We start from the raw sequence: 22563 nt of genomic DNA, 5'->3' as shown, positions 1-22563 counted from the left end.
AAACCAGAGTCAGGACGCCAGATAGCAAAAGTAAATGGCACTTTCAGGGTGTTGCATTTACCACTTGCGATGACACCAAATGCCAATAAAATATCGATCACTGCTCAACCATTTTTTAAAAGAAAAGGAGTCCGAGTCTCATTGTCTTTAGCTGTTCGGGTGTGGACGGAGGCCTGGGTATCTCTGTATCTATTGTCTTTAGCTGTTCGGGTGTGGATGGAGACCTGGTTATCTCTGTACCTCTCTCTCTACATCTATAAAGTTGGGTTTACAATGCTTGCAGAACCTGCCTCAGAGAACTAGGATGAAAGACAGAAGCACTGGGGAAGACGAGGCTCCTTTCTGGTCCCCACACACTAGGGTCCAGGCATTTGTTCACATGTGTTTGCTGGATGCCCAAGGTATGAGGGGCACCTCAGTGACCAGATTAGACAAGCTATCAGCCCTAGTGCAATAGGATTCTGGGGGAAATACGTTTGAAATACAAATGGCTAAGTATAACGGAGGCTGGTGGTAAGTTTGGAAAGAAATCAAAAGCAGATGAGGGGCCAGAATGGGTAGGATGATGCTACTTTTAACAGGGAGAGCAGGGGAGACCTCGTGGGGAACAAAACTTTTAAGTAAAGACTAGAAGAGGCAAAAACAGTGACCTCTCCACATACTGTGGTGGAAAGAGAAGGAAAATTGAGAACAGAGTAAAGATATCTGAGTAGGTCTAAGAACAGGCTGGAGGCTACTGGTAGGGTAGGAGCTAGGGCAGGAATCTAACAATGGCAGAAGGGTACCCCTCCACCTCCTGGGACTATGGGGGAAATAAGCACAGGGAAAACCTTGAGAAGAGGAGTAACAGGATCTAACTAGAACCATTTCAGTACAATGTTCTGCATCCATTCTGCTGGGAATAATAACACGCCTGTTATTTGGTCACAATGCTAGCATTATGTCTGTTACTGGAGATTCTGCTCTGTGGATCCTGACAGGAAGAGAGTGAAAGGCAATGAAAGTAAAGTTGGGGGGTGTCTAGAGAGGGATCTGTCTATGTTCCGGTAGAGAGCAGAAAGGCAAGAATGAGACTCATAATTTCCTAGTCCAGTGGAGATCAGTGAGCAGCCTGGACACGCAGATCAGCCTCTATGTATCTGGCTTAGACTCTCAAGGCACATGATTTTGGAAATTAAGAGAGGAGAAAGGACAATGAAAAGAAAAAGAAAACCAGTGTCTCCCAAATCCCATGGCTTCCTGAGATAGCATGGTGCCCTGGCTTCTGCAAGCCCAGAGGCCTGGCTCTTCATTGAAAATGGAAATAAGGCTTTCTTTTAAAAAGTGGGTGAGCTTGGTTGGTGAGCTTGGATCCATATTTATTGGCGTTTGGTGTCAGTGCATGTGGCAAACACGACATCCTAAAAAGCCATCTCACTCCGTGCCTCAGAGCAGAAAATGACAAGAGGGTCATTCCGTTAGTGATTGGAACTGCTTTTGAGTGAAACCCATATAACCTGATTCCAATTAATGAAAGCATCCAGCAATTCTCACTGACGGTAATGTTGAACTAATGTTCAAACCTTGTTCATTCACAGTCACCAGCTCCTCAGAAGCACAAGCTAATCCCTCAGTAGGGAGTTATGACTCAAAGTTGCATTGTTTTTTTCTAGTGACTTGGAATTTGTCCTGTGGCTGAGTGTGATTTCTATTACTTCTACAAGAAGTGACCAAGCCCACACGCATCGCAGTGAAATTTCATTCTCTTACCAGCCATCCACTAAAAGCACAGATTTCACACATCACCACCAGCAGAACTTCAGAGCACAGAGAACGGGGGGGGGGGGGGGATGGGGGGTGGGCTTAAGCCTCCCGCAAGTCCTATGTAGGTCGCAGCTACTCTTGCTTCACACTGCTTAGAACAATGGCTGAAAATAGATTTTGTTGTCATAATTTTGGGTGTGACCTCCAGTGGGCAGAGGCCAAGGAATATTACTAGCCTAAGATGCCCATGTAAGTCCCACACAATAAAGAAGTTTCTAGTTCAAGATAAGAGCAGCACCAAGATTAAGAAACCTGCCCTAAGCTGATGCATTTCTCCTTATATAGATATTCACAGGGAATCCCAAGTAACTGACACAAATGAAAGACAGCCAGCTGACATAGAGGTATGCACCCAGAAATATACATACAATGACGAGAAGATAATTTAAGTTTCACTTTATAGATATAATATCACATTGAAGGCAGACCTCTTGGCTGAAAAGAAATCACATATGTAATAGCAATGTTAAAGTCATTTCCGCTCCAAACTGATGCTTTCTCGTCATTGTGGTAGAAAGGACAGAATGAGAATTAAAACGTGTAGCTAACCCTCATGGGATTAAAGGTGTACCATGGATGTGGACATCCCAGGCTCTCTGAAAGACTTCCAGCTGAAGGCAATATTGGTAAAGGGAATATCAATAAGTCTCCTCAGACTCCCAAGACCATTGCAACTGTGACCATTCACTACTAAGGAAGCCCGAAGAGGCAAAGCAGTAAGAAGCAGGCAGTACCTGCATTATAAACTGGACATTGTTACAATGAGATGCTAATGTAAGAGTGTTATGGTATAGAGGTTAGGGGAAATCCTACTCAGATTTCCAATGCCTGAGAGTCTGAAACCACAATGAATGATGACAGCCTGCCAGCCAGCTCTGCATGTGCAAATCAATGACAATCCGGCTGACTCTGCAGGCAGCAATTTGTGAACCCCAGCACACACTTAACTAATGTCATGGGCAAAGTACCTAGTGGCCACAGCAGATTCTAGGTGTAACAATACCTAAGCATTTTCTTACAGCCAAACTCTCAAGGTCTTTCACTAGACAACAAGGGTGGCAAATTTCAATTCTCCTGTCCCCAAGGGAAGGAGACACAGCTTCTGTCAGATTCATCAAGAGGTGCTATTTTCGCTTCTTATGAAATAAATAGTAGGTTCTGGAATTACAGGGGGTACAATTTTGAAAAGCAGAGCCTTAGAAGAAGAAAATGCCCCCTTTCCATCAAGGAAGACAAGTGTTTTGAGAGATCGCAGTGGTTAGATCACCTCTCCCTCAGGCAGAGGAAAGAAATCATATCTCGGTGACCTTTTAATCTGCTGTACAAGTCACTCAAAAACAAAACATTTGTTCTTTGCCATCCAAGCACACAACCATATTTCTGCTGAATCAATGGGAGGTGGACCCACTACCACCTAACACCCTGACTCCCAGATACCGTGGAGCCCACTCCATGCGAGACTCCAGGAAGGTGTATAACTGACAGTTGTATAACTGACAGGCTCATCTGGGCATCAGAACTTACCTAGTGCTGAGGTCTGTTGGGTATGTCAGCCAGTCAGAGCCCATAAGGCCCAACTGGGGATTTCCTAAAACTTGTAATAATTTGAAATCTTTTTTATGAAAAGAGAAAACTTAAGCCTTATGGACTTGGCATCATCTTGTCTCCAAGAGGAGGAGCTTGCCTGCCCGCAAGTTACTGGTAGGATGAAAATAGAGAGGTTTAGACTGGTAGGGGGAAGTGTCTAAAGAAAGCCTGTGACCGTGTGACTGCACATCTGCATCCATGGCTTGATCCAAGTAAGATCCCTGCAGTCTTACTTCTGTCTGACATCCCATGCATGTGCACTCTTGCGCATTACTGTGCTTATGCTAATTTAAACTGAGGTTTGAATGATGTCATATAGCCACAGAGGGGAGGTGTATAATAAGGGACTAGTGGTGGTAGTCGGGTCTCACAAAGAAGGAGGAGCAGAATATACAGTTATAGAGAAAATGGTGAAAGACCAGAGGGGGAGGGGTCAGTGGGGAGAGGGGTGGGAGAGGGGAGTAATAGAGAAAATATGGGAGGAACAACTGACACTAAGGGCAACTTGAGGGGTCATATGGGAGTCTACTACTATAGAGGGGTCATATGGGAGTCTACTACTATAGAGAGGTCATATGGAAGTCTACTACTATAGAGGGGTCATATGGAAGTCTACTACTATAGAGGCTTCCTAAAATATGTACAGAAATGAGGCACTGAGAGGAGAAAGTGCATATGGACTCCCATACCTAACCAAAAGGTTATTTGCAACTGACACTCACTTGCAAAGGAAAAATTAATTTTCTCCAATGGCGTCTCTCTGGTTGTACTAACCACACTCAAGGGTAGGCCCTGTGTGCTGAACAGTAGATGGCCAACACTAAAGAAACTCAATAATATTCATGTAGACTTTTGTCTAATATTGCCTTGTTTGGACAATTGTTTTCTTACTGATCTTTGGCTTGCATATTATGGTTTCCAGTTTTGTGGCTTTTGGGGGTCATGTTTATTGTGTTTTTGTCTTTTATTTTTCTTGTTTTTGTTGTTGTTTTTTTAACTATTTGTTTGCTGACGAGAGAGAAAGGGGGCATGGAGTTGGATGTGGGAAAGCATGAACAGAATATATTGTATTAAAATGCTTTTTTCAAAAGAGGAGAGAGATTTAGATTAGTAAAACATAGCACATGTCTGCCACCATGCTTGGCAGCATATATATTCTCTCCTGTCTACTTTCCCTCCTTCACTTTCTGAAATTACCTTTGCAACTCTCTTATTTTCCCATTTTCTACTCTCCCTCAGAGTCAGGAAAAGTAAATAAATGCAATAAAGACTCTTCTAGAACCTTACATTTGACCTCTCCAGTAAAACAATATTGTACCCCAAACTATGACCATGGTCCCTTTCTAGAGAGACAAGTAGTTCAGCCACAGACAGCTGTCTACACAGAACCTGTTCAGACTTAGATTGATAAAGATTAACATACATTAGAAAAGAATTATGTTTATTATTATAATAAATAACTCTATGATAATAAATGGGTCTTGAATACAATTGTGTGAACTGAGGTCCCTTAAGTTTTAGAGCAGAGAATAAGGACAAGTTGACTCTATCATTCATGACCTTGAGCTCACTTTTCTCAAAAAGGCAAATCCTGGTTGCTCCTGTTGGAGTTTCAAATGCATTGCCAGGAAGCAAGGCCTTTACGCCGAGCACTGCCCAGACAGAGGCAATTTGATGGGCATGCCACCTGAGCCCTTTTCCTAGATGTAGAAATGCAATCACCTATTTAAGTTAGCATATACTCTCTTGATTATCCCAAAGGGGCCAGGGACAAAAGAGGCAAATATAGTCCACTCCTGCCCAGTCTGCATGAAGGAAGTGTCCTTTCTGGTCCCGGTCCCACGTATGTGGCATGGTAATCTCAGACTGTGACCGGACATGGTTGGCTGCCTCTGTCAGTAGGCCTGACAGGCCTTTCCAATGCCAGCAGGGAGAACACAGTGTTGAGATGCTGGCACATCTAAGGCCTTGACTGTTCCTTGCTGCTCTGTAGAACAGGTCTCATAAAAGTGCTGTGAGGTATCAGCTCTTGTCTCTTTCTCCAGCTGCTGCCTTGGGACTCCTGCGTGCAAGGTACAGATTTCCCAGGCAACCCCTCCTTGACAGGACAGGATAGCTTACTCGAGTCATACAGCTAGCCCTTACTGCTCTCTTGCCACACAAGGGTGAGCTCAGCAAGGACCTAGCTCTATCGGACAAGTTGTAGCACTGTAGCACTGTGAAAGAGAGGGCCACCATTGAATATGTGTAGACACTGATGTAGTAGAATGATTCCAGCATATTCCCTGCCCTCTACTGGCTCCCCTTGCCTTAGAACCACCTGGCCTGTACTCAACAAGAGGAGTACAGTGAAGACAGAGGAAATTCAGAAAAACTTAAAAGTGCATGCATACATACTGCATGTACAGTATATAAATATTCACATATGTAATATTTTTAAATGCATAGCTTCTAGATATAAACAAAATCTAACCTATGGAAAATAAATATGACTCAGGGATCTATATGCATGCATATTTGTGAATGTATATATCTATACACGATATATAGTCATGTGCTGCCTAATCATAGGGGCATATTCTCAAAATACATCACTAGATAATTTTGTCACTGTGTAAACAGAATATATTCATGCAAATTAGGACAGAGACTGCAAAGGTAATCATTATAATCTTCAGACCACTCACTAGTTCATATGCAATCTCTTGTTGATCAAAATGGAGTAACATGGTCAGTTAAGATATCACAGTGAATAAAAGTGCTTGCAGTCAGTCAAGCCTGATGACCTGAATTCCATTGCTGAGACCCACATGGTAGAGGGAGAAAATTGATTCCTACAAATTTTCCTCCAGCTTCCACATGGCATATGTATGTCCCCTGCCTCACACCAGATATCTATATCTATATCTATATATATGTAATAAATTTCCATTTGGCACACTACAATTTGTACATAAAATGCCCATAAAAGTCCATACACTAAAGTCTGGTCCCTAGTGAAAGTCCATTGTGTGCCTTCAGAAGGAAGGAACTTGTAGGGGGTCCTTAGGTCATTAGGAGCATATGCTTAAAATGGACTGCATGACCTTGGCCCCCCTTTCCCTTTGACTTCTTAGCCATGGACAAGCAGATTGCTCACACACACTTACAGCTCTATTACCATCTGGCAATCCCACCTTAGACCTGGAGACAATGTGTCTGCAGTTTTGGAATGTGAACTCTAAATCCATGAACTTAAACCAACTTTTTCTCTCTGCAAGTCATTGTGTCAGGTATTTCATTATAATGTGGGAAAGATGAATGACACATGGGGTGTGACAGCAGATAGAGATATGAGAGAGACATAAATACACACATACAGTCACATATGCATACATGGATATATATATACTCTGCTTTAAGATACACAACTTGAAATGTGAGCTACCGGGGCTGGCGAGAAGGCTCAGAGAGTAAAAGAGCTTACTGTTGAGCGAGGGGTCTAATTTTAATCTATTAGGTCAATACAATGAAACAAGAGAGTTGATCCCCACAAACCCAGCTCTACTTGCATGCCTGGCACATATGAACCACCATTTAATATCTTTTAAAAACAGCAGTCTCATCTCCCTCTGCATTTAACCATCTTTTAAATTTTCTAACTCTTAAATGATCACTGATATGGAGCTAGAAATTTTCAGAAACAATTAATTTATGTATAAAATTCAGCCTTTGATCAAGGAAGAATATGAAGTACCTGTTACGAACCCATGGGTTACAACCCCTTTGGGAGTCGAACAGCCCTTTCACAAGGGTTGTATATCTGGCATCCTGCATATTAGATATTTACATGATGATTCATAACAATATCATAATTACCGTTACAAAGTGGCAACAAAAACAACTTTATGGTTGGGGTCACCATGACATGAGGAACTGTATTAAAGGGTTGTGGTGTTAGGTATGCTAAGAATCACTGATGTAAGGGGTTTAGAGACGAAATGGTAAAGCCATTTCCTATTCAGCCCAGGACCCAAGAGAGACAGGAAAAGCCAATAGCCAGAGGAATGAGAAATGGCACAGATTTCTTTCCAGAAATGTGAAGTACAAAGTAGCTGAGGCATGGTGACTGGGCCATGGGAAGCATGTGAGAAGCGCCGTGTGTATAACTGCAGCCCTTCCTACATCCCCACCTAGAACAGACAGATCTAACCTCCAGATGAGCAGGGGGGGGAAGGTCTCTCACTTTCCTGTTCCCGTGATCATTTCTCCTCCTCCCCTCCACACCGGGTCCCCTAGCAAGACCCCACCATCCTCACCCTCTGCGTGCCCCAAGCCTAGACAGCCTTTGCGAGTGGCTGCTGAAAGCTGCTTTGTCTGTGTCTTTGATGGGCAGGGTGTGAACAGGAAGAAAGTTGCTTCTCAGCTCATTGACTTTCTTGCTGCTGACACTGGCTGGTAGGCTGTGTGAAGAAGTGAGAAGCAGATATTCTGCAATAGAACACTGTTGTAGATGGAATGGGGAGTCTGTGTGATGAGCTATTCTCAATACGGTTTATCATAGGGGTGGTCATAAACACACAAATGTCCCAGCTTCATGTCCATATCCTAACAACATGCTGGAATGAATGAGAAGAGAACCATAGCCAAGGACATGAATATCCTTTACTGTGAGCTGATCTACAACCGTTTATCCTACCACTACAGGTCCAACTATTCCTACCCTATGGAATTTCTAACCTGATACTATACTTTCATACCTGCTTGTGTAAGAAAACTCAGAACTCTATTACCTGATGAATAAAAAAATGAAAGCACACAAAGATCCATTTTACTGACTATGGTCTACACCAAGGGCTTGGGCATCATCTCATGTGATTCACAAAACTACAACATATGAAATAGGCACCCAACAGAGGCCAAGGAGCTCTTATATGCACGATCTACTGTTTCTCAGCATATTTTAAAAAGTCCAAAGTAGGCTGAAGACAAAGACACACGTTTCATGAGGGGGACTAGATGGCACCATTCTCTCCTGCAACTCATTAGGACCCAAGGTCTTTCCATCAATAGCAATTGGGACAAAGTTGAACAGCTGACCAAAATGGCAAAGGCAATCGGTGGCTTGAACGCTGAGTGCCCCCAAATAATCTATGAATACACTACTCATGAGGAATGGAAGGCATGTCTCCTGCCTGTCATAGGCTTATACTTTAACTGTACAAATAGATGCCTGACGTGCAACACAAAGATCAAAGTTCCAACACATGTAACAAACACAATTTACTGTAGAATCCCTGAGGATAGAGGCCAACATGCTTTCACCTCAATAGGGTATGTTGGTTAAGAACAGCTTGAAAGCCAATATGGTGGTAACTCTCCTGAAACACTGGCTCCTGGGAGCTTGAGGCACAAGAATCAGGATTTCACGGCCAGGCTAGGCTACACAGTGAGTTTCATGACAGCCTGGACTACAGAGTGAGACCATGTCTCAAAAAGCCCAAATGAAAGTAATGATGGTGATGATAAATAAAAAAATAATCAAAAATTAAAGAACTTTTTGAAACCAGAAAAGGGTTTAGATTCAGTACTGTGTCACTACCTTGGAATATGGTGTTAACCTCTCTGAGCTTCTGTCTTCTCAACTGAAAGTGGCCGTCAGATCACATGCTTCACAGGGTTGTCAGCAGAAGAGAGGGAAATACTCTTTGTAAAATGCTCAGCCTTAGGGCAAGCCATCTGCAGCATCTGGCAGTAGGTCACCACCATCCTCAGAGTCACCACTGAGTTGCAGAACTCCAGCCACACATAGTGACTGGACTTGAACTGGGATGATGGTTTTGCATTTCAAGCTGAGGGTTAGGTCAATGAGGCAGTACATGGGAACAGAGGAAGACTTTCCATATTAGCAAGTCTGGGATGTCTAATTTGTTTCTTATGTCTCCTCACTTGTGGCCACAGCTCCAGTTGGTCAATTGTACAAGCTGGATGACTAGATTCTTTAATGGGGTGACAACTAGCCTGGGGTCTGTCATGACTGGAATCCTACATGACTCATATCTACCACAACTCCTTCTCTTTCCTGTCTTCCAACAGAAACAGCTGGCACAAGAGGAACACAGTTATCAGGGAGGGCAGAACATGCAGAGCCAGTTGCTAGCTGTAGTTAGTGACTTTCCTCCATCATATGGGCTTGCCTAAGAAAGAAGTCACCCTATCTCATTCTCAGTTTTTGTATCTACAAAACATGAAGGTCAATACCTTTTTTGCAGGGAATCTGGAAACACAGGAAGAGATGTAAGCAAGGAACCCATCTAGAATGTCTGCCACATAGTCTATGTACAATAATGGAAGTTCCTAGAATCATGCCCTTATTCAGACATGCATCCATATATTGCTTCTCCTTTTCTACTCTAAATGAAGGAAGTCAAGAATTCAAGCTTCAAATGATAAATATTCTAGGAGCTTTCTATGCATGCTTCCCTTTGGAGATAACTGCCAAACTCCAGTTAGAAACATGTTCTTGATGACCTTGTGGAAAACAAGTGAGCTCCAACAACATTAAAGCTGGCATAGTCTTTGGCTTGCTTTACAGAATTCACACACCACAGGCACTTTTCTACATCAACTAGAACAACTGATGACAGGCACCAAGTCTGAGGACTGTGGAATATTGGAAAATCAACAATCCACCCATGACTAAACTTATAGGAGTCTTGGGGTCCCAACTCATGTGGGAAGCCCAATAGTAGTCATGCTCCAACTCTTAGACTTGCTGGTTGCTCCAGAAGGCACAAAGTGAAAGAGAGACAATGAGTCAACCTTAAAAGACTAATTAGTCAAAACCTGCTCAGTCTACATTCAGGAGAATCACAGTCCCTACACACTTCTGATATGCTCTGTAAATAGCTACAGCAAGCCAACAGCATGCTAGAGAAAAGAGGACATCAGCCCACTGTCCTATCTACTCATGGTAGCAGTGACTGTCTCAAGGATGCTAGGGGTGAGAGATGATTTGCCTTGTCAATTGTAACAAAAATAGTTGGTGGCAAACATAGATAAGAGGAGACACACTGAAAACCAGCTTCACAAACATAATTTTATAAGGGACAAAGTAAATCTTCCAAATGACTATATGTGAGAGAGACACAGGTCAAGCTCATCTTCCTGTTGCCTTACTTACTAACTTGATAAAAGGTTAAAGGACCTTAGGAGAACACTGAAGAGTAAAAGTATAAGAAACCATGCCAGTGGAGGAATAATAACCCCAGTGCTGCAACACACCACTTCAGGCCCTGGGGTGAGGGGCAAATTAGGAAGACAAATATCACAATCCTGAAAATGTACCTTCTGCTTGTATCCTTAAGTGTCCAAAACACAAACCAGCACATATATGAAATACTCACTTAAACTGTGAAAAACTACTGCATAGGAAAACAAAAGTTCACTCTATATTAATCATAGCAAATCTGAATGAGTTGAATGAAATAAGTTGATGTGATTTGAACATTGGCACTCACTAACATAACTAAGAACCCATGCATACCCCTGATGCTTTTGATTGGACCATGAAGTTGGGCTGCCAACTTTTATGAACTCCTACTTGTATGAACTCTTACATACTAACAGAAAGTGATTCAGCAACTGGCTGCTTGCCACCAAAGGGTTAATATTAGAGAAAGTATTGACTAGTTCCTTACTGGTTGCTAAGCAACATTTCTTCTTTCTCTGGATGGTCTGAGAGAGAGGATAAAATAAGGTCAGAAAATGAGAAATGTTGGAAAAATAGGAAAGTGAAATTCAATGGATCATAAGGTACAATTTGTAGGAAGAGTAAAAAAGGAAATAATTCTTGCAGCATGTACTAAGACATCAGTTGCTTTATGACATCACAGGAGTAACACATTGAGCCTCCAGCTCCAGAGATGAGAAGATAGTGGAAGATGAATGTCCCCTAATCCCAGCAGTATGCTGCTCATGTTCAGCTCACACTTAGCCAGAGATGCACAGGGCCCCTGGATGACAGCAAGCTGACCTGCATGACAGACCATTATAGCTGGAATAATAATAATAAAAAAATCTATCAACTCCATGAGGCCCAACCAAACCTTACCCACTATAATTCATTGTTCCCATTCCTTAAGGGGCCTTTTGTTCCCTTCCCAACTGAAAGGCCTGTGGTAAGTGATTCATACTCTCAACAATACTGACTGAGTGTATGCTATGTGCCAGACAGGGGGCTGTAGGGAAAGCAGCAGAGGCCCTGAGTGATCACTCAGCAGTATGTGTTGGCTCTGCCATAACATCTGTGGTCAATTTTTGTCAGGACTCTAAGATGGAGCAATGTAAAAAACCTTACACAATGACCCAGGAGATGTCCTAAGACGTGTTCATGGACTGTTGAGATATTTCCTGCTTTTAATCTCCATCACTAATTATTCCTTTCAGTGAAAGACCTCAAGTTCAAAGCTACACATGTGTGGGCATGGGGGTTATCACAGAAAACCCAACATCTTCTGCTCAATTGTGTTGTAAGCCTTAAACTGCTCCTTATAAATTCTACTATAGGAAAGAAGAAAGAAGGCAGAGGGAGGGAGGAAGAGAGGGAGGGAGACCAATTATTAAACAAACAAAACCTCAAGTAGCCCAACACATTCTAGGGTGAATAACCTAGAGAGATGTAGGCCATGGGTTCATTAATGCCCATTTCCATGTCTCAGTTCAGCAGACTAGAAGCTGTCACCTGCTGTGTCTTGCACACAAAGGCTGGACAGGTCAATTTGACAGCAAGAAGAAGCTTATGAAATGCCTGGAACATTTGTAGTTACTGGTAACGGGGTTGTGGGAAAGAACAGGGCAGAGATGGAAGTCAGAGGAGGTGAGGACAATGAAAGACTAGACATCCAAATGGGAGGCAGGGATGGAGGAGAGAAAAAACGCCATACGGAGATGGAGGGATGCTCCTTAGCAGATGCTCTGAGGCTAGCCCCACAGTGGTGGAGGATGCTGGCAATTACCATAGCCTCACCCTGACAAAGGTCCTTCGTCAGCATAACAGGAAAAGTCAGCTGACAGTGTTTAGAGAATTAACAGTGATACAATCCCAGCAAGTCCCATAGTACCTGGCATACAGTAACTGCTCAATAAACTACTCAAGATTACTGTGCCACTTGCAATGAAAAAACACTGCTTTCCCCTCACCTCTTAATAAAAGTTTTTTTGGGAGAGGTGGTTTGAGGAAGGGTTTCTCTGTGGCTATGGAGCCTATCCTGGAACTAGTTCTTGTAGACCAGGTTGATTTGAACTCACAGAGACTCGTCTGACTCTGCCTCCCGAGTCCTAGGATTAAAGGCATGTGCCACCACCGCCTGGATGAAAGTTTTTGTTGTTGCTGTTGTTTGTTGTTGTTGTTGAGGCTAAGACTGGTCCTAGTCAACTGCCAATCTCACTCCTCTAAGCCAGTGTCTCCCAGATTTCCATCATATGTATGTACACTATCCTCATTATTTCTGTTCTCTCCAAATTCCATCTCTTACACTTTTTAACAATGCATGTTAACAATATAAACCATAATCACAACAGTGACTATGACCAGATTCACAGATCTCGTTGACCCCACTGATTCTAAGCTAAGAGCTCAGCAAGTACCAGACTTTCGCCCTTACAACTCTGAAGTCATTTTACTGTTGAAAAAATGGCATAGATGGGTAGGGGTGTAGCTCTATTTGTGGAGTGCTTGCCTAGCATGCATAAAAAGCTCTGGGTTTGATCCACAATACTGTACAAATGGGCATCAAAAATCTCATCACTCAGGGTAGAGGGAAGAGGACTAGAAGTTCAAGGTAAACCTCAGACACAAAGCATTGGAGGCAAGCCTATGCTACATATTCTATGTCAAAAATATATGTATATATACATATACACATACATGCACACATACATACAGGGGAGCGAGCAAGATTACTTTACCAGTTGATGACAGAGATTCACACACATTCTGGTCACAGAAGCCACCCTGTATCACTGCTCATAATTCCTCTCTCATTTCTAAAAGCCTGTGTTTATTAAAACATTTTAATTGATTTGCTTAAATTGAGACTTAAGTGTAAAATTGTATGATGTCTTAATTCCTCCTCTCAGAGTTCAGGGAACCCCACAGAAGAGGAGGTAGAAAGATTGTAAGAGTCAGAGAGGTAGGAGGACATCTCTAAATTAACCGAGCAAAGCTCATATAAACTCACAGAGACTGGAGCAGCATGCCCAGGGCCTGCACAGGCTGGCACCAAGTTTTGAACTTAGTATTTTTATGGGACTCCTGGATGTGTGAATCAGTGGGTCTCTGATTCATGTGTTTTCTCTTAGGCTCTTTCCTTCTGTTGGTTTGTCTTGCCCAACTTGGATGTGATAGTTTTTGTTTCATCTTATTATATTATTATAACTATACTATTAAATTATTATAGTATATATTATATATTATTATATTATTATTTTGTCATTTTTCAAAAAATAATTAATGGATGGAAACCTAGCCAGTAGGGCAACAACTGAACTGCACACTTGCACCTACTGTGACACTTGGTGTATCAGCTACATGAGCAGGTCTCATGTTCTGGAGTAGGTGACTAACATATAATTGAACTCTACAGGGTGTGTGTGTGGTTTATTTAGTTACCATTTGGTGTTTTTATTTTTTAATTTTTAGATGTGGTTTTATTTTACTTTCTTGGCTGTTGGGGGCGTTGTTATATTGGTTTTTTTTTTTTGAGAAAAAAAACTTGAAGTTGGGTGGGTAGTAAGGGGAAGAGGATCTGGAGGGACTTAGGGGAGGGGAAAATATGATCAAAATACATTTGAATTTGAAAAATGTTTTAAATTATGACAATATAAAATAAGAATGCAAAAATTATGATGCCATTTAAATCTTGAATCTCTCAAACAGTGTATGCAAACGGTAACTATTATGTTCTTTAAAAATATTTCCTTGTGTTTCCAACCATGACCAATGAAACAATTATTGGGGAGAAAGATTATTACGTTATACATGGAAGCATGCTTCTATTTCAAATACAAAGCCGTGAGACAGTACTAAAATTGATCCTCACTTCCTCCTTCACAACAAAAGCTAGAATTTCATTTGGCAAATGGCTGCAAAGATGAAAAATTGCATTTTCCATTCAGATGTGGGTCTGTGAGTAAGTTATGGCCAATAAGATGCAAAGACTCTAATCATGAAGGACAGGATGGACATGTCCTCGTAGGAGACTGAACCTGCTCTTCATTCCCTTCGCTCTGATCCTAAGAATGAGAATGAGGCCACGAGGGAACCAACTACCATCTTGAATCATGAGAAAACATGCAAAACAACATCAGACCAAAGCTGCAACGAGAAAGAAACAGGATCCCTCGTGACCCTATGAAACTTCAAGCCTGCATTGCCAACCACCATACTTATTTTCTTAAATCCCTACAGTATGATGGTAGCCCTGACTTCAGGTTGTCGTTGCTGTTGTTGAATGCAGTCAAACCTCATTCTAACCTGTCTATTATTTGTTTCCGACTCCAGCGCCTCCCTTCTCCAGGAGAAGATACACTAACAGAAACCCTCACTCAGAAAATGCATCCCCCAAGGAAAGCTCAGTAGCCTGGAAAGTAGTCCTGGGGTAAGAAGAGTTGGTGTCTCGGAGCTCTCCACTCCAGGTGCTTGATGTTCTGCATTCTCTTCATTCTTCCCCATACATATACCTGGCCCATTCATCAGGAACTCCAGTACCACATCTGATGGCTGTACCCAAACTCAAACCCAATAGAGAGTGTCCGTAAGGGCTAGTTCTAAACCCACAAAAGCCCTTCCCTTGGAGTCAAATACACGTCACACTGGCTTACTTATCATAGAACTCTGCACAGATTGTAGTATCTGTCGACATAGCCCAGGGTTCCAAGAAACTCTTTTTGTGATTGCTAAGAGCACTGTATCTAAAATACGAGCTAATGGAAATCAGATGCTTAAGAACAAACACTTGTCTACTCTTCCATATTACACGTTAACAGTATTTTAAGGGTAGTTACAAAGAATCTCCTGAAAACATTTGTCTCTGTCCCTCAGGCACTCCACTGGAAATCCTGAATGCCCTGGACATGGAGGGCTGCTTACCCCTAGCCCACAGCCACCACAGAGTTAAGTTCCACTTCCCAGGCCTGGCATGTGCTCAGTCAGAAACCTGGCTGAGTGCCTGCTGTTTACTGAAGCTAGGGAAGGCGCATCTGCAATGTTACGAAAAGCATATTGCAAAAGGCAACACATGCAAATTAAACCTCTTGAGCTATGAGTAAATTGCTGGGAAAATTTATAACTCATTTAATAAAACTTGAAGTAAATACATAGCCTGGCTCCCAGGGAAAACAAAATATTTCCCATAATTCTCTTCTCTTAAGAAAAACAGGAAGAAAAGAGGAAAAACAGAAAAGGACAATGGAGCCAGAGGCTCTATCAAGTGTAAAGTGTAAATAGCAGTTGTGGCAGTCACTGAAACTCATTTAAAACACACACGGTAGGGAGTGCCACACCCTCTACTCTCAAAGGATGCATGTTGCAATATCGATGTGGAACCCATTTGCACAGCAACCCATGACTGTGTCCTCCCAATGAGGCTCTGTGGGACATCTCCTATTCATTAATTCATTTACCACACAAGTATTCACAAGGCACTGGCAATGTGGCCATTCAAAGCATGTTCTCTGAGCCCTGTGGCCTGGCTTTTAATCCAGATTTTGTCACTTACTGATTGTATGGCCTTGGGCTTCTGTATAAACATTCTAGGCTTCCAACTCCCCATCTATAAACCAGAAATAACAAGATCCATGGTCTTTGTGAAAATGAAATGGGTTAATATATGTGAATTAATTTCAGCAATGCCTAGAAAACAGAAACTCTTTAAGAAATATTAACTGTGCATTATTATTACTTACCATTATGTTAGGGCCCTTCTGCCAGCTGGACTATGTACAGGAGTAAACATGGAAGATGAAGGCCTTTGGTCATGGAATTTATATTGTACTAAGGGTAGAGAGTACATGTAAAAACACATGAATAAGCAACACTTTTAATGGCAGTAACAGGTACTCTTCCGAGAAAAGAAACTTCAATACTGTGGAATAGAGAATGGGGGCCACTTAGAAGTGGGGACTCAGTTTAGAGTCAGTTAACAGTTAGAGGTCTCTTTGAAGAGACATCCGACCTGAGATACAACTTAACTAAGAATGCTTTATACAAAGGGTCTATTTTATTAAATATCTTTCTGTGTTTATTCTCTCTTAGTGCTAACCCAAAGCCAAGAGGCACATAAGGAGAGGAACCAGATGAGCTTCAAACCCACTGTGTACCCAAGGATGACCCAGAACTTCTGACTCTCCTGCTTCTGCCTCTCAGATGCTGGAATTAAGGGCACGCCCCCACCATGTTTAGTTTATGTGTGTAGTGATGCAGAGTTAGGGATTGAAACCAGGACTTCAGAAGAAATATTTACTGGTCTCCTTGAGTCGTGAGGATCAAAGAATTCATAGATGAGACGCTCCCCGGAAGAGCTATAAATATGGCACTCAACCACGACAAGTCTATGTGAGTCAGGGGTTGCTGGGGAGTCCTGTTTTACAGACAATGAAAGAGCAATGCACATGGGGCCAGAGTGATGGCTTGGTGGTTTAGAGTACTTGCTCCACAATTATGAGGGCTGGAGTTTGGATCCAAGTACACAAATAACAAGCTGAGTGTCTCTGGAACACCTGTGACCCAACTCCGTGAAGATATAAAAAGAGGAGGATCACCGGGCTCTCTGATGTCTAGCCCAGCAGAAACAGGAGTTGCACATTCAAAGTAAGACCCTGCCTCCCAGGAATAGGTGGAAAGTGATAGGAGGGGATACCTGGCACCCTCTTCTGGCCTCTGTGTACATGCACAAGCACACACCTTCCCACGTATGCACATACACTCATACAGATACACACAGAGAAATAACTCTTAAAATAAAAGAAGGATGTCCAGAATTTCAGCAAGATCCCCAAAGACGATACAGAATTGATACTCAAGCATCTATCGCCAAAAGTCAGAGCTTCACACTGCATCTGGAAGGCTTAGTTCCAGGCTGATGCGTGCTCCGAATGACCTAAGCCTGATATGCTGTGAGTCCCAGGCAGAGGCATGTCTGACAGAACATGTTATCAGCCTCCCTTCATGGGATTAAATCTGTTACATGAAACCATGTGACACAATAATGGCAGTGACATCAATGGGAATGACATGGATGAGTTCTTAGGTTCTAGGCTCAGAAGCAAGCATTTTAAAACCCAACATCTGTTTTTCTTCCTATTTTAGAATGTGAGATATAATGTCTACCTGTTCCCGAATGGCAGAGCTGTCTGGTTTCTGTAGTTGCAAGCAACCCCAAGTCAGAGTGTCTGTCTACGCAGCGAATTCCCAGTGCAGGCGCCATGTCTTCCATGTGGGTCTGCTGACAACCCAAGTAGCACACAGGCCAGAGGAATTCAACATCATACCCAAACTGTAATTTCTGGAAAGTATGCCAGAGGAAGCCTCAGCCCTTGTGTGCCTATTTGCGTGGGCTGCAGATGGCGGCTCAGGAGATGAGATCCTGGCACAGGGGGAACTTCTGAAAGTCCTGACAGCTCCTCTAAGAATAAAGGCAGAAAATGACGGCTTCTGACGGGCTGCTCTGGGTCTCTCTCCGATGTCTTATGTATTTGGACATCACTCAGGCCCATCAGATCCCCAGTCTGCTGTCTGCTGACTGACAACAGAAAGGGAAATTTAGAGGTGTGAGTGAAGTGACAGAGCTGTCAGGGCTGCTTCTGAAACGACGACTCTTTTCTTAAAGAAAGGAAAGATAGCAGAAAAAAAAAAAAACCTCAGGCAGCTCAATGCCGTGTCACAGTTGCTGGGACAGGTCTCTATTTTGTTTTGTTTTATTTTGTTTTTTAAGAAAAAAGAAAAAGAAAGAGGAGCTATGGATGAATTTAAGCAATGAGAAGAAAAAATGGTTTCTCCCCGTTTTAATATCAGTCCTTCACAGAGTGAGATAGAACTGAGGTGCAGATCCTATCATTTGGACCCAACAGACGAAAATGTCAGTGAGATGGGATGCTTTCATTTAGGGACAGGAAATGTTCTTGAATATTTAAAAATATCTGCTTAAAACACAACAGAAAATGGAGGGGAACTGTAGAAACGGCAGTCGCTCTATCAGTAAGGTGCTTCCCTTGCAAGCATGCAGACCCAAGTTCAGATCTCTAGACCCTCAGGAGAGAAGCCGCATGTGGCAGTGTGTGCCTGCAACCCCGGCACCTTGGAGGAGGAGACAAGAGGATCCCAAGAACACATTAGCCAGAGGATCTGGGTGAAGCAGTGAGCACGGATTCAGTGAGATATCATTTCATGGGTACATAGATAAATGCAAATAAAGTCATAACGAAAGCTAATAGAAGACATCTAATGTTGACCTGTAACTTCCATAAGCATACACACTGATGAAACAAAGAACCCCAAACCATCAAATTCCAAAAGCCAGACTCTGAAATTCCCCTCTGGTTTCTTGTTTGTTTTTGTTTTTGAGATAGCTCATGGCCTTGGATTCTGGTTTTTAGGTGAACTTGTGGCCATCTTGGCCATAGAGATCAACTTAGCTATTAGAATCCCAATATGGGAAGCCAAAGCAAAGTATTGGTCAAACATTCAGTAAACAGCTAGGTAGTACATCTAAGAGCTGGTCCTGGCAGCACTACCCCTCCCAGCCAATGCCTCCTCTTGTGCTGGTCCCCTACAGAACTGTGCCTCTTTCTTTGACACTGAAAATATGGGAAAGTAAACATTTGCAAAGTTCTCTGAAAACTAAACCCATCTCTAGGCTGAAATGCTCAGGGGAATCAGACTTGAACAACAAGGGAGCCCTGGTAAGCCCTCCCTTTAACTACAAGATGTCCTTGGCCAAGGGGATCACATTTCAAAGGCCCCCATTTGCTCTGTTTTCTGTGAGCCCTAACTTTACAATAGCCCTGAGAAGAAACAGATTCCCCATCTCACCCCCAGGTCAAGCACAACTCAGAAAGGAATGCCTTTATTAAGGTAATGCTTCAGAAAACCCAATAACTCTAAATAGCAACCCCCAAAAACAGATCCTAATAGATGAGAGGAAATTGCACTTTGAGTATTTTTCCAAGAGTCCAGGAGGGCTTGAGTAAGCCAGAATAAGAAACCCCATCTCTCCTTGTAAAACACACTCCAGGAGAACAAGCCAGATCCAGATTGCTGATTGATGTAACACTTGGATTAGAAATACACACGGCATGAAACACAATTTCCAGAGAGGAAAAGGAAGCTCTGATGAGCCTGCTGAAAGAGAGGTAAGAACTTCACTCAAGCCTTCCACTTCAGCATTGGGCTGTGGGAAACTTTTATTGGAACAAACCAGCTGAGTCCATTAGCTGTCCACTGGGGAGCATAGCATAAACTCCTAACACCTTGGCTAAGAGAAGGCCCCATAATCACCCCGATTTCCTGCTGGGAGGAGAAAGAAATCATGGCAGAAAGAATAATAGAAAGAAATGGGAAAGTGTCCAGAGGAAAAGGATTCTTTTCTCTTCACACTTTTTCTCTCTACACTGCAGTACCGGCTGAGGCCACTAGAGACAGAGACTGGCAGGTAGTGCAACTGAGTGTGTAACAAAATCAACTTAGAAGAATTGTCTACATTAGCTATGGTCTCAGAGCATCATGGTGGGGCGGGGGAGATCAGTGGAGTGGTTTGGTTCATGAGTTTGGAGATGTATGGTGGAGGCAGAGAGACTATGACAGGAAGGAGGTGCCCGATATGATCTTCAAAGGTTCACCCTAGTGACCGCCTTCTGATGGCTAAGTCTTACTTCCCCCAAAGTTCCACAGCCTTCCAGTGCCACCAGCTGGGAACAAATGTTCAAAACATGAACCAATGGGGGACATATCATTACAACAAAGACAAGGAGGGCTGAAAAATCTGAGTCCCGGTTTTAATTCTTACTGTCTGTAATCCGGGCACATTGTTTTGTTCCTTGGGACTTCACACCCTCAGCTCTTGACCTACAACAGTCACCAATGTCCTCCTTACCTTCTCATTGTACTTACACAACCCAACCTAACATAGCCATGGACCCTGTGGCTACAATGTGGTTTATCCCCTCTGAAACTGCTGTTCCGATGTGGTTGCCACTGTAGGGGTGTTGAAAAGTGAGGCCTTTGAGAGGTTATTTGGTCGTCTGGAGTAATGTGTGCCTTTCTCACAGGAGTGGGGTAGTAGTTGTAAGAGTAGTTTGTTACAAAGTGGGCTCAGCCTCCTTTGTTCCAGTTTCTACTGTGTTTCTGCCATGCAGGAACGTGTGAAGATGTCCTCAGCAGAGCCTGATGGGCTATGAGAGCTGTGAACCAAAACTGACTTCGCTCCTTTGTAAGTTACCCCGTCTAGTGTATTCTTCTGTAAGAGCCTGAAAGGGATCAAAGAAAGATGATATTTGAGATTGCTAAACTTTTGAGCACAGAAGGCATCATTAGTTCTTTACACAATGTGAAAGATACAAGTCAAGGGTTTCTTCAGTCCCTCACCCAGACCAGGGGTGTGGATGGATAGGGACAAGGGGGCGGTACAAAAATGTAGTATTCCATGATATCCTATTTCTGGTTCCTGCCTAACCAAACTCCCACACACAAGTCCTCAGCTTAGTTCTGTCCTAACCTTTGATCCTAACCTTTTAGTCTTCAGGACCCCATGACAGAGGAAGAAAAGAGCTAAGGAACTAGAACAGTGTTCCATGAGCAAACATGAAATATACGTGTGACAAAGTATCACAAAGACTACTGGGAATCAATGAAAATCTGAATACTGAATGGGAAACTGAAGGCAGTTCTCAAAATTTGAGCACCATCATTTGCTTCCCAAGTGAAACCCTTTGCAGAAGACTGACAGAATAAAAAAATAAAGAGACAAGCGCCGGGCAGAGGAAAGGGGGTGGGGCTACACACCAGGCTCCCCTCACCGAAGAGTCATCAGGAAGGAAAGAGGTGAAAACTCATGAATATTTCATCTTTTCTTCCTCGTGGGGAAACTGAGGCTCACCTAAGTGACCAGAGAGACCCGAGGCCCTAAAGCTAGTTGTTAGGTGGGGCAGGGCAAACTTCCTTCTAGTTTCTGTTCTCTGTAGACCATGCTGCTCCAGAGGGCGGGCAGTGGGATTGTGTTTGTTAAAAGGCAGACCCACAAATGGTTAGGAGATGCTGGGGGTGGGAGTGGGGGTGACATCAGAGACTACAAGAGAAAAAAGAATATATGTTTGCTGAAGTCATCAAATGGCAAAGGTCAAATTGGCCACATTGTTAAAGCAGTTTTTTTTTTTGTCATGAACCTTGAATCTCACCACCACATCATATTCAAAGCAAATCTACTGGAAGCCAGACCTTCAAAGGTGTAGTAATACTCCACATACCCATCCAAGACCTCAGACCTAGTCACAAACCTTCCCGGCTTACAGGCTCCATTTGGAAGGCATTTTTTTTTTCATTGTTGTGTCTGGTAATTCATCTTTGAACTTTCTCAAGAAAGAGCATTATCAATGGTGGTAGGTGTCCAAGCCTAGTCCATGGAGGCCCTATTTGACACACAGTTTAAGATGCTAGAAAAAGAATCACCCGTCCTTCAGAAGGAGAAAATTAAAGCACCAGGCTGCTTCTGAAGGTGTAGAAGCTGATGAAAGGTACCAACAGGAGAAAGTAAACATGGAAAAATTATCATAATAAGCGTGAGCTTGTGAACATAAACTGATGCAAGCCAGAAACTTCAGCTCAGTGTTACTGAGCCGAAACCCATTATATTGGCTCTATGAACTTTATGGGAGAAGAATCACAGGGCTGCAACCACCTCTGTGTGTAGGAGTAAGGGGAATCCAAAAAGAGCTAGCCTGATGATTAAACACATACAAACTCTTTGAAATTGAAGAACACAGTAATAGAGAATCTGCATCTGTTTAAAGTGATTGATACCCTTCTACTGAGAAAAAGCAAAACTAATAGGCTTTTCATAGACTCAAAGAGGAGCTGGGAGCCAAAGGACCACTGGAAAAACCTCTAGTGTCTCCATGATGCTGTCTTAAAGGCAGTAAGCC

At 42.8% G+C, this 22563-nt stretch overlaps 1 protein-coding gene across 8 annotated transcripts in view; it reads right to left on the bottom strand.

The window, feature by feature from the left end:
* Positions 1 to 22563, bottom strand: part of Lrmda (leucine rich melanocyte differentiation associated) — a 990353-nt gene that overhangs the window by 470714 nt on the left and 497076 nt on the right. Inside the window, exon 1 of one of the 8 annotated variants that reach the window (XM_040735880.1) lies at positions 16336 to 18255. The exons of the other annotated variants lie outside the window; for them this stretch is intronic. The gene's annotated coding sequence lies outside the window, so the exon portion shown is untranslated. Of the gene's footprint in view, positions 1 to 16335; positions 18256 to 22563 lie in introns of those variants that run through there. 8 annotated transcript variants of the gene reach the window in all.

The sequence above is a fragment of the Mesocricetus auratus genome, unplaced genomic scaffold, assembly GCF_017639785.1.
Source record: "Mesocricetus auratus isolate SY011 unplaced genomic scaffold, BCM_Maur_2.0 Super-Scaffold_100053, whole genome shotgun sequence".
NCBI classification, from domain to species: domain Eukaryota; kingdom Metazoa; phylum Chordata; class Mammalia; order Rodentia; family Cricetidae; genus Mesocricetus; species Mesocricetus auratus.
This window is presented reverse-complemented; position numbering and strand designations above follow the sequence as displayed.